The sequence below is a fragment of the Trachypithecus francoisi genome, unplaced genomic scaffold (assembly GCF_009764315.1).
Source record: "Trachypithecus francoisi isolate TF-2019V2 unplaced genomic scaffold, Tfra_2.0 Lachesis_group0, whole genome shotgun sequence".
NCBI classification, from domain to species: Eukaryota; Metazoa; Chordata; class Mammalia; order Primates; family Cercopithecidae; genus Trachypithecus; species Trachypithecus francoisi.
In genome coordinates this window covers 126025989-126039206 of record NW_022681453.1, presented here as the reverse complement: position 1 = coordinate 126039206, position 13218 = coordinate 126025989, and the positions used below count along the sequence as shown (strand labels likewise).

Genomic DNA, 13218 nt, shown 5'->3' with positions numbered 1-13218 from the left:
GTATATTGTCACATTACTTTAAGGAAGAAAGAATGAATATAAATGTATAACACATTTTTTTCCTTGAAATAAAATGAGGGAGTAATGGGGAATACATTTTTTTGAGCCCTGTGTTTCTAAAAAATATTTGCGTTGTGCCTTCATATTTGACAATTCCGTTCCAGGTTGAAGATTATTTTTCTTTGGAATGTTAACAGCTGCCCTCTATTTTCTGTTTTTATCTAATGTTGCTGAAGAGAAATCTTCTGATTCTTATTCTTTTGTTGGTGACCTGTTTTAATTTTGTGTCTTTCTTTTTTTTCCCCGGGAAGCTTTTAGGCTCTCCTTTTTATCCTTGTAGTCTGAGATCTGACAATGATGGTTGTGTCTTGTTTTCCCCTGGATACTTTTTCATTTGTCCTGGTCAGCACTGGTAGATCATTTCAGTTTGTGTACTTCTGTTCTCTTGCTCTGGAGAATTTAAAAAACTATTCTTTTTTTTTTTTTTTTGAGACAGCGTCTCACTCTGTTCCCCAGGTTAGAGGGCAGTGACGCGGTCTCAGCTCACTGTAACTTCTGCCTCCTATGTTTAAGTGATTCTCCTGCCTCAGCCACCCGAGTACCTGGGATTACAGGTGCCTGCCACCATGCCCAGCTGAGTTTTTTGTATTTTTAGTAGAGACGGGGTTTCACCATGTTGGCCAGGCTGGTATCAAACTCCTGACCTCAGATGGCCCACCTGCCTCAGCCTCCCAAAGAAAAAAATATTCTTTCTTAGTTACTATTCTCTAGATTTTTTGTCTTTCCTTCTAGGAATCCTGTTAGCCATTATCATGGTTCTGCTGGATTGATTCTCTTTTATTTTTCTAGCTTTATTGAAGTATAATTGATGGATTGATTCTTTATATTGTTTGTCTCTGCTATCTTTTATCACTCTTCTTTTTTTTTTTTTGATTTGAGACATGTTCTTAACTTCTAATCTCATATTGAATTTTTAAATTTGACAGTCGTATTTTTAATTTTTAAATTTAAATGTTACATTCAAACATTAACATTTTACATAATGACAGTACAATTGTCAAAATCAGGAAATTAACACTGATTTAAATAAATAAGACTTCTGGATTTCTTATTCTCATTTCATAGCATCTGTTTTATAGGATATTAATTAAGAACCTGAAATCACAGACTTTGGGGTCAGACTAGTATTTGATCTTGTAGTCTTACTATTCGCTAGATGTATGATATCGGAAACATTTCCTAACCCTTCTCTGCTTCATGAAGAAGGAGATGATGAGGAGAAGGATGATACTAATAATACCTGCGTGTTAATATGTGTAGGGCATTTAGAAGAGTTCCTGATACCTGAGATAGTCCTTGATAGTGTTGAGTGTTCCCAAGGTGCAGTGGAACCAGATTGTCCAGGCTCTGCATTGGACAATTGTGGCATTTGACAAGTTTTATTTTTATTTTATCAACTTTTTAGTTTGAATTATTCTAGACTTACAAAACAGTTCCAAAAATAGTACAAATAATTCCTGTATGCACCTTATTCAGGCTCCCCAAACATTAACATTTTACATAGCTACAGTATAGTTGTCAAAATCAGGAATTTAACACAGATTCAAATAATATTGTTTATATACTGTTTACATTACATTAATTGTGTACTAATGGCCTTTCCCTGGTTCCAGTTATTTAATCCAGGATGAAATTTTGCAGGTAGTTTTCATGTCTCCTTTAATTTGGCTAGGTCCTTGGTTTTTCTTTGCTTTTTATCATCTTGCCATTTTTGAAGAGTTGTTTTGTAGAATGTCCCAAATTTGGGCTTGTTTGATGTTTGATTAAATTCAGGTTATGTCTTTTTTAGCAAGAATACCACAGAAATGATACTGTGTTCTTCCTAGTGTGTCATATCAACAAAGACGTGATGTGAGTATCTTTTATTACTGGTGCTGTTAACTCTGATCACTCGTTTAAGCTGGTGCCTGCCATAGTTCTCCTTTGCAAAGTTATTCTTTTTCTTTTTGTGTTCAACAAATGTTATATGGGGAGGTGCTTTAAGACTGTGAATATTTTATTTCTCATCATAGTTTTGGTCAGTGATGATTCTTGTCTCCAATAATTATTAGAGTGGCATTTGCCAATTGGTGCTTTTTCTGTTTTAATCATTCCTTCTAAACTTGTTACTTGAAATTTTACTTTAAGAAGGTCTTTCCCATTTTTGCATTTATTTATTCAGTTATTTATATTACTGTGGATTTATGGATTCTAATTTTGTTTTATATATATTCTATATCTATAGATATATTCTGTATTTCTATAGATATAATTTGTATCTATACCTATATTCTAATTTTATTTATTTTGATTTATTTTACTTTTTTTGAGACAGAGTCTCCCTCTGTCACCCAGGTTGGAGTGCAGTGGTACAATCTCTGCTCACTGCAACCTCCGCCTCCTGGGCTGAAGTGATTCTCCTGCCTTAGCCTCCGGAGTCGCTGGAATTACAGGCGCCTGCCATGGTGCCTGGCTAATTTTTGTATGTTTAGTAGAGATAGTGTTTCACCATGTTGGCCAGGCTGGTCTTGAATTCCTGACCTCATGTGATCTACCCGCTTCAGCCTTTCAAAGTGCTGGGATTGCAGGCGTGAGCCACCGCGCCCAGCCCAGGTTGCTGCAAATGCCATTATTTCGTTCCTTTTTATGGCTGAGGAGTATTCCATAGTATATATTAATATATGCCACATTTTCTTTATCTACTCGTGGATTGATGGGCATATTTTTTCAGCTGCGAATTGTGCTCGTATAAACGTGTGTACAAGTATCATTTTCATATAATGACTTCTTTTCCTCTGGGTAGATAACCAGGAGAGGGATTGCTGGATCAAATGGTAGATCTACTTTTAGTTCTTTAAGGAGGGAATTGCCACACTGTTTTCCATAGTGGTTGTACTATTTTACATTCCTAACAGTAGTGGAAAAGTGTTCCCTTTTTCACCACATCCATACCAACATCTATTATTTTTTGATTTTTTGATTACGGCCGTTCTTGTAGGAGTAAGGTGGTATCATGTGGTGGTTTTGATTTTCATTTCTCTGATAATTACTGATGTTGAGCCTTTTTTTCATATGTTTGTTGGCCATTTGTATGTCTTCTTTTGAGAATTGTCTATTCATATCCGTAGGCCACTTTTTGATGCTATTGTTTATTTTTTTGTTGCTGATTTGTTTGAATCCTTTGTAGACCAGATATTAGTCCTTTGTTGGATGTATAGATTGCAAAGATTTTCTCCTACTCTGTGGATTGTCTGTTTACTCTGCTGATTATTTCTTTTGCTGTACAGAAGCTTTTTAGTTTAATTAAGTCCCATCTATTTATCTTTGTTTGAGTTGCATTTGCTTTTGGGTTCTTGGTCATGAAGTCTTCGCTTAAGTCAATGTCTAGAAGAATGTTTTCCAATGTTCTAGAATTTTTATGGTTTCAGGTTTTAGATTTAAGTCTTTGATCCATCTCTAGTTGATGTTTGCATAAGGTGAGAGATGAGGATCCAGTTTCATTATTCTACATGTGGCTTGCCAATTATCCCAGCACCTTTTGTTTAGTAGGGTGTCCTTTCCTCACTTTATGTTTTTGTTTCTTTTGTTGAATCTCAGTTGACCGTAAGTATTTGGCTTTATTTCCGCATTCTCTATTCTGTTTTATTGGTCTAAATGCCTGTTTTTATGCCAGTACCATGCTGTTTTGGTGACTGTAGCCATATACTATAGTTTGAAGTCAGGTAATGTAAGGTCTCTAGATTTGTTCTTTTTGCTTAGTCTTGCTTTGGCTATGAGGGCTCTTTTTTGGTTCCATATGAATTTTAGCATTTTTTTTTCTAGTTCTGTGAAGAATGATGATGGTATTTTGATGGGAATTGCATTGAATTTGATGATGGTATTTTGATGGGAATTGCATTGAATTTGTAGATTGCTTTTGGCAGTGTGGTCATTTTCACAACATTGATTCTACCCATCGTGAGCATGGGATGTGCTTCCGTTTTTTTGTGTCATCTATGATTTCCTTCAGCAGTGTTCTGTGCTTTTCTTTGTAGAGGTCTTTCAGCTCTTTGGTTAAGTATATTCCTTTTTTTTTTTTTTGCAGCTATTGTAAAAGGGGTTGAGTTCTTGATTTAATTCTCTGCTTGGTCGCTGTTGGTGTATAGCAGAGCTACTGATTTGTGTATATTAATTTTGTATCCCAAAACTTTGCTGAATTCATTTACCAGTACCAGTTGCTTTTTGGATTAAGTCTTTAGGATTTGCTAGATACACAATCATGTCATTAGCAAATAGTGACAGTTTGACTTTCTCTTTACTGATTTGGATGCCATTCATTTCTTTCTCTTGTCTGATTGCTGTGGCTAGGATTTCCAGTACTAGGTTGAATAGAAGTGGTGAAAGTGGGCATCCTTGTCTTGTTCCAGTTCTCAGGGGGAATGCTTTCAGCTTTTCCGCATTCAATATAGTGTTGTCTGTGGGTTTGTCATAGATGGCTTTTATTACCTTAAGGTGTGTTCCTTCTATGCTGATTTTGCTGAGGGTTTTAACCATAAAGGGATGCTGGATTTTGTCAAATGCTTTTTCTTTGTCTATTGAGGTGATCATATGATTTTTGTTTTTAATTCTGTTTATGTGGTGTATCACATTTATTGACTCAAGGATGTTAAACTATCCCTAGAGGTAAAACCATCCCTGAATCCCTGGTGTGAAACCCACTTGATGATGGTGGATTATCTTTTTGATATGCTGTTGGATTTGGTTAGCTAGTATTTTGTTGAGGATTTTACATCTATGTTCATCAGGGATATTGGTCTGTAGTTTTCTTTTTTTTGTAATGTCCTTTCCTGGTTTTGGTATTAGGGTGATATTGACTTCATAGAATGATTTAGGAAGGATTCCCTCTTTCTTTGTCTTTTGGAGTAGTGTCAGTAGGATTGGTACCAGTTCTTCTTTGAATGTCTGATAGAATTCAGCTGTGCATATTGCTGGTCTTGGACTTTTTTTTGTTGGTAAGTTTTTAATTACCATTGCAATCTCACTGCTTGTTATTGGTCTGTTCAGTTCCTATGTATTCTTGGTTTAATCTAGAAGGGTTGTATATTTCTATCCATCTCCTTTAGGTTTTCTAGTTTATCCACATAAAGGTGTTCATAGTAGCCGTGAATGATTTTTTTGTATTTCTGTGGTATGGGTTGTAATATCTCACATTTCATTTCTAATTGAGCTTATTTGGATTTTGTCTCTTATTTTCTTGGCTAACCTCAATAATGATCTATCAGTTTTGTTTATCTTGTCGAAAAACCTACTTTTTGTTTCACTTATCTTTTGTAATGTTTTTGTTTCATTGAGTTCTGTTCTGATCTTGACTGATCTTCCGCTGGGTTTGGGTCTGGATTGTTCTTGTTTCTCCAGTTCTGTGAGGTGTGACCTTACATTGTCTATTTGTGTTCTTTGAGACTTTTTGATGTAGGCAGTTAATACTATGAACTTTCCTCTTAACACTGCCTTTGCTGTATCCCAGAGGTTTTCATAGGTTGTGTCACTATTGTCATTCAGTTCAAATAATCTTTTAATTTCCATCTTGATTTTATTGTTGACCCAACAATCATTCAGGAGCAGGTTATTTAATTTCCATGTATTTGCATGGTTTTGAGGGTTTCTTTTGGAGTTGATTTCCAATTTTATTCCACTGTGGTCTGAGAAAGTACTTGCTATAAATTTGATTTTCTTAAATTTGTTGAGACTTGTTTTGTGGCTATCATATGGTCTATCTTGAAGAATGTCCCATGTGCTGATGAATAGAATGTATATTCTGCAGTTGTTGGGTAGGATGGTCTGTAAATATCTGTGAAGTGCATTTCTTCTAATGTATAGTTTAAATCCATTGTTTCTTTGTTGACTTTCTGACCTGTCTAGTGCTGTCAGTGGAGTATCGAAGTCCCCCACAATTATTGTATAGCTGTCTATCTCATTTGTTGGGTCTAGTAGTAATTGTTTTATAAGTTTGCAAGCTCCAGCGATGGGTGTATATATATTTAGGATTGTGATATTTTCCTTTTGTACTAGTCCTTTTATTATTGTATAATGACCCTCTTTGTTTTTTTAAACTGCTGTTGCTTTAAAGTTTGTTTTGTCTTAAATAAGAATAGCTACTCCTGCTCACTTTTGTTGTCCATTTGCATGGAATATCTTTTTTCACCCCTTTACCTTAAGTTTATGTGAGTCTCTTAAAGATAGCAGATACTTGGTTGGTGAATTCTTATCCGTTCTGCCATTTGGAATCTTTTAAGTGGAGAATTTAGGCCATTTGCATTCAATTTTAATATTGAGATGTGAAGTACTATTTTGTTTATTGTGCTGTGTTTGTTTTTTTTTTTTTTTTTTGCCTGAATATCTGGGTTTTTTTTTTTTTTCCACTGTGTTGTTTTATAGGTCCTGTGAGATTTATGCTTTAAGGCTATCCTATTTTGGTGTCTTTTGAGGATTTGTTTCAATATTTAGAACTCCTTTTAGTAGTTCTTGTAGTGCTGGCTTGGTAGTGGCAAATTATCTCAGAATTTTTTTGTCTGACAAAGACTGTATCTTTCCTTCATTTATGCAGCTTAGTTTCACTGGATACAAAGTTCTTGGCTGATAATTGTTTAAGGAGGCTAAAGATAGGACCCCAGTTCCTTCTAGCTTGTAGGGTTTCAGCTGAGAAATCTGCTGTTAATCTGATAGGTTTTCCTTTATAGGTTACCTTATGCTCTTGCCTCACAGCTCTTAAGATTCTTTCTTTCATCTTGACTTTGGGTAACCTGATGACTGTATGCCTAGGTGATGATCTTTTTGCAGTGAATTTCCTCGGTGTTCTTTGAGCTTCTTGTATTCAGATGTCTAGATCTCTAGCAAGGCTGGGGAAGTTTTCCTCAATTATTCCCTCAAATATGTTTTTCAAACTTTTAGATTTCTCTTCTTCCTCAGGAACAGCAGTTATTCTTAGGTTTGGTTGTTTATCATAATCTTAAACTTCTTGGAGGCTTTGTTCATTTTTTAAAAATTCTTTTTTTCTTTGTCTTTATTGGTTTGGGTTAATTCGAAAGCCTTATCTTTGAGCTCTGAAGTTCTTTCTTCTACTTGTTCGAGTCTATTGCTGAGACTTTTCAGTGTGTTTTGCATTTCTCTAAGCATGTCCTTCATTTCCAGAAGTTGTGATTGTTTTTTATTTATGGTATTTCACTGGAAATTTTCCATTCGTACCTGTATTATTTTTTGATTTCTTTAAGTTGGACTTCACCTTTCTGTGGTGCCTGCTTTTTTTTTTTTTTTTTTCTCAGTTGCAAGTTTTAATAGAGTGAAAGCAGAGCTCCCATACAAAGAGAGGGAAGCCAGAGAGGATAGCCGTTGCCAGCTCAAATGCCTGGGCTTATGTCCCGATCATTGTCCCTCCTGCTGTGCTTTCAGGCAATAGATGATTGGCTATTTCTTTACCTCCTGTTTTTGCCTAATTAGCATTTTAGTGAGCTCTCTTTACCATCTAATTGGTCGGATATTGAGCTAAGTTGCAAGCCCCGTGTTTAAAGGTGGAAGCGGTCATCTTCCCAGCTAGGCTTAGGGATTCTTTGTCTGCCTAGGGAATCCAGCTAGTCCTGTCTCTCAACAGGTCAGTCCCCCCTCTCAACAGGAAAATCCAAGAGCTGTTGGGGAGGTTGGCTGACGACTGCTGTAACTGCTTCCTGCTGAATTGGGGCATAGTAGGGGTTGTGCAGTTGAGATTTCCTCAGGAGGGGTGCCTTCAATGTCATTAACATCGGAGCATGGGCTAGCAGGCCGGTCCAGGGGTCCACGGTAGATCTTAGTCATGGACTGCATCTGGGGTTCCATTTGAAGAACTATTTGTAGTTTTACAGCTTTGATTCTGGAAGAGACAAACTTAACAAGGAGGTTAAAGATACAGGGATTGAAATGTATGGCCTGCAGTGCAGGGGATTATTTCTTTGGCACAGTTTACAGGCCCTGACTATCTGCTTGATGGTTTTGAAAAGACCTGGTCCGGTAAATAATGATTTGGCCATCTGATGGGTGTTATCAATGCCTAAGTGAAAGGTTTGGTGAAGGGTTTTAAGTAATTTCCATTGGTTAGCTGCAGGAAAAAGCCTTCTTCGGTGGCTAGACATCCTGAGGGGAGGAAACTATGTCCTCATGAGGTTCCCCATTCTATTTCTTCTTCTGAGTACTGCGACTTGGTTTCCCAGAGCGGATTACCCCATACGAGGGTTCTTTCTATAAGCATTTCTAATGGAGGGTCCTGCCTTGTGGTTCTTTTGGCTTCAATATCCGCTTGGCGGTTCCCTTCTATTTCCCTTTCCTTTCCTTTCTGATGACCCCGGCGGTGTATGACTGCCACCTCTTCAGGTTTCTGTACAGCCAATAATAATCTCCTAATGGCTTCCTGATGTTTGATGGGTGTTCCCTCAGAAGTTAGGAATTCCCTTTCTCTCCATATTGCTGCATGGGCATGGAGGACTAGGTAAGCATACCTAGAGAGTCTGTATATATATTTACCCTTTTTCCTTATTCTAATTCTAGTGCCCGAGTGAGGGCTATTAGTTCTGCCAGCTGAGCAGTAGTTCCTGGAGTGAGGGGATTACTTTCAAGTATTCCATTATCAGTGACCACTGCACACCCGCTTTTTGAAGTCCTTTTTCTACAAAGGAGCTTCCGTCAGTATGCAAGTTGAGGTCGGGCTCAGCCAAGGGAACCTCTAAAAGGTCCCCTCGAGTGGTGTAGGTTTGAGCAATTACTTGTTGACAGTTATGTTCTATCTTTTCTTCACTGTCTGGAAGAAATGTGGGTGTGTTAAGAGTTGCACAAGTGCACAGTCGCAGCACTGGCCCTTCAAGTACTAGAGCCTGATATTTAGGCAAATCGTTGTCTGACAGCCACAAGTCTCCTTTAGCAGTGAGTATGCTGTTCATATCATGAGATGTCCACACAGTAAGATCTCTTCCCTGTATCATTTCAACTGCTTCAGATACTAAGACTGCTACTGCTGCTACTACCTGTAAACAATGAGGCCAATCCTTTGCCACTACATCAGTTTCCTTACTCAGGTATGCCATGGGTTGCAAGCTCGTCCCTCAGACCTGTGTAAGGACTCCTAGAGCTATTCCTGTTTTTTCTGTGACATATAAAGAAAAGTCTTGCCCTGTTGGCAAGCTTAACACTGGGGCTTGGGTTAGGGACTTCTTTAGGGCCTGGAAAGCCGCTTCTGCTTCAGGTGTCCATATTACTAAATGGGTATTGGCTTTGAGTTTCCTTAATTAGTGTATATAATGGTCTGGCTATTTCACCGTACCTGGGAATCCATATTCGGCAGGAACCTGTTATGCCAAGGAACCCTCTTAGTTGCTTTATGGTTTTGGGATGAGGATAAGCCGGTATAGGCTGGATACATTCCTCACTGAGGAGCCCCTGGTGCCTTTGGATGATTTTAGCCCTAAGTATTTAACCTGCTGTGAGCAGAGCTGAGCCTTTGGTTTGGAAACCTTCTAGCCACAGGTAGCGAAGACATTTAAGAGCGCTTGGGTGGCTTGCTGGCACAAGGTTTCTGAATGGGCGGCTAAATCATCCACGTACTGAAGGACAAGAGTGTCCAGGTATGAGAATTGGCTCAAGTCTTGGGCTAATGCCTGGCCAAATAGATGGGGGCTATCCCTGAACCCTTGGGGTAAAACAGTCCAGGTGAGTTGAGACATTGGGTTTGAAGAATCTTCAAAGGCAAACAAGAATTGAGAGTCAGGATGTACAGGGATGCAGAAAAAGGCATCCTTAAGGTCTAGGACTGGAAACCACTCTGCTTTCTCTGGTATTTGGGAAAGCAGAGTATAAGGGTTGGGTACAGCTGAGTATAGAGGGACAGCGGCCCCATTGATAATCCTGAGATCTCACACTAACCGCCACTGTCCATTGGGTTTCTGTACTCCTAAAATTGGAGTATTGCAGGGGCTATTGCTTGTTTTTACTAGGCTTTGGGCTTTTAGGTCCTTAACAATCTTTTGGAGTCCTTGTTGGGCCTCGGGTCTAAGCGGGTACTGCCTTTGGTAGGAAAAGGAGGTGGAATCCTTTAGTTTAACTTGAACAGGATGGGCATTCTTTGCTCGTCCGTATTGTCCTTCTGTTACCCAGACTTTAGGATTAATTCCTTCCTTAAGCAGGGGACAACAAACAGGTCCTCCTTCTCCTATGTTCAGGTGTATAATGGCCCCTGCTTTTGCCAGAATGTCTCTCCCTAACAAGGGAGTGGGACTTTCAGGCATAATTAGAAAAGCATGTGAAAAGAGTAAAGTTCCCCAGTCACAGCTTAGTGGCTGGGAGAAGTATCTAGTGACTGGCTGTCCTAAGACCCCTCAGATAGTGACAGATCTGGACGACAGTTATCCTGGACAGGAGAGTAAGACTGAGAAGGCTGTGTCAGTGTCCAGGATACAGTTACCCTCCTGGCCCACAATGGTCAAGCATACCCTGGGCTCTGTGAGGGTGATGGCATGGGCTGGCGCTTGCCCCGGGCACCCTCAGTCCTGCTGTTGGATCATCTGGTTAGTGGCTTCTGACTCAGAGGACCTTCATCCCCTGGGGCAGTGGGCCTTCCAGTGATTCCCTTGACATAAGGGGCATGGACGAGGGGGCGGCTTACTTTTACTTGGACAATCTTTTTTAAAGTGTCCTTGTAGACCGCACTGGAAGCAAGCCCTCTTGGGCATTCCATTTGCCCAGCTTTTCCCTTTTCCAGAGCCTCCGAAGTCTGCTTGCCTGAGGGCCATGACTAAAGCAGTGGCCTTTTTTTTTTTTAATCCCGTTTGTCCTGTACCACCTGCTCCTCCTGATCTCTATTATAAAACACCAAGGTTGCCAAGTTCAATAGGGTTTCTAAGTTTTGCTCTGGGCCTAAGGCAGACTTACTGAAGTTTTTTTTTTTTTTTTTTTTTTAATGTCTGCAGCTGACTGAGTGATAAACTTATCCTTTTAGAATAGTTGGCCTTCAATAGAGTCAGGTGACAGAGAGGTATGCTTCCTCAATGCCTACCTTAGTCTCTCTAGAAAGGCAGTAGGTTTTTCTTCCTTTCCCTGTGTTGTAGTGGACATCACTGAATAATTCATAGGCTTCTTCCTAGTTTTCCTTAGTCCTTATAACATGCAAGTGATTGCGGCACTAATCTCCATGTTCTGATTTCTGTGTCCCAGTGAGGGTCTACACTGGGTGCTGCCTGCTGGCCTGTGGGGAATTGTCCTCTTTCCTCTGTTGTCACCCTATCATTGACCTGACTGAGATACCAGAGATCACCAAACTCTCAGGCTGCAGTTATGGCGGCACTTCTCTCATTTGGGGTTAGTGTCTGATTTAGCAGTAACACTATTTCTCTCCATGTCAGATCAAAGGTTTGTCCTAACCCTTGTAAAACATCAATATAGCCATCAGGGTTATCTGAGAATTTACCTAGGTCTGTTTTAATTTGCTTTAAGTCTGAGAGAGAAAAAGGTACATGCACTCTGGCTGGGCCGAATTCTCCTCCTTCCACTGCTTGGAGGGAGCATAATTGGGGAATATTGGCACCTTTGGTTCATTGTTTACCCCTTTGTCTATCTCCTTTCGGACCATTTGGGTTGAAGGGGTGTCCTTATTAGCTGGGGAAGGAGTCGGGGTTGGGGGGACGCTGGGGTAGGGAGGTAAACTCTGAAGGCTTCCTGTAGGGAAGGCTTCCTGTATGTAAATCACACTTTTGACATAATTGCGAGTTGTGCCTTAATGAAAAGAAAGTTTGTACACATGGCACTTCACTCCATTTACCTTTTTTCTACAAAAGAGGTCTAGCTGTAAGATGGTGTTATAATTTATACTTCCCTCAGGAGGCCAGGTTTCTTCCCCTTGAAGAGGATATCATGGCCAGGCGGTATTGCAGAAGAATGTAAGTAGTTTCTTTCTTAGCGTCTGAGGGTCAAATTGGTCCCAGTTCTCCAGAATACATCTTAGGGGCGTTTTTGCCTTGGGGGGAACGTTTCCCATCTGAAAAAACAACGTTGGGATGCCAGCACCCCTAGTCATTTTCCGATGAGTATTAGTCCTAGAGCGTCCTCTATGGTCCTAATGCTTATTCCTTTCTGGGGTGTGTAGCCATCCACGGACCTCTGCTTATCGGATTAGTTATGCTCACCGATGTAGCAGTCCTGTACCCCTTTTCCTGCCTTTCTTGACCACAAAGAAAGGGGTCCGGGCTGCTGGATTCTAGTGGTCCTTTACCAGCGTGCCCAACATTGCCTTTGTGCTCAGGGGTGAGTCCTAGAGCTGGGCTGGGTTCCTGAGTATTTCATAACAACCCAGCTGCCCCATCAAGATGCATTCCCATAAACAGTTCTTATGCAAATTCGTTTCAGGGAGGGTGTAGGTAACCTTTTGAGTCAGTATTAAGATAGTCTTTTTTTGATTCTGTAAGTACTTTAAGACTTGGTGGAGTGTAAACAGCTGGCATGTTTGAGACCAATTATTAGGCAATTTTTCTAACTCTGCTTCCACAGGAGTCTCCCTATCAATTACTGAATACCCATTGTGGTTTTTTCCTGTCACCTGGGAGGAACCATCTATTGTCCTGTCCTAAAGGGAGTTCCTCCTAGGTCTGCTCGGACCTTTGTATGGTAATTAAGATTTCAATCCCCTTTTAGGAAATCTGCTGGGTTAAGGGAATTATCAGTGGTTGGTGTTAAATTACATTTTTCTAACAGAATAGCCCCACACTTTAAGATTTTTGAGTTAGTAAGCTACCTTTTTGCTTTTTTGACTTAGAATAATTCTGAACTGGTGAGGTGTGCTCACAATGAGGTTTCCTCTAAAAGTTAATTTTCTGCTTTCTTCTGTTAGCAAAGCAGTTGCTGCTACAGATTGAATGCATCCGTGGGTTACTGGGTTAAGGATTTTTGAAAGGAAAGCTACTGTCAGTGGTCTCAGTGTTTTCAGGCTATACCCTTGTTTACACTGACAACAGGGTAGTATTAGAGTATTATAGGGTCACAGAGAAGACTTTCAATTATCAATTATAGGTTTTAAATTTACCCTGGCTTTTAAAGGAATAGGGCACACTGTTTTTTTTTCACTATTTCTTTCTCTTTCTTCTCTTTGACTCCGTCTTTATCTCTCTCTCTCCTCCGTCTCTCTCTCTCTCTCTC

General features: G+C 39.7%; 1 protein-coding gene across 2 annotated transcripts in view; it reads left to right on the top strand.

Annotated features, from left to right (window-relative positions):
- The window catches only part of ZMAT3 (zinc finger matrin-type 3), a 55028-nt gene that overhangs the window by 11178 nt on the left and 30632 nt on the right, over positions 1-13218 (top strand). The window lies entirely within an intron of this gene.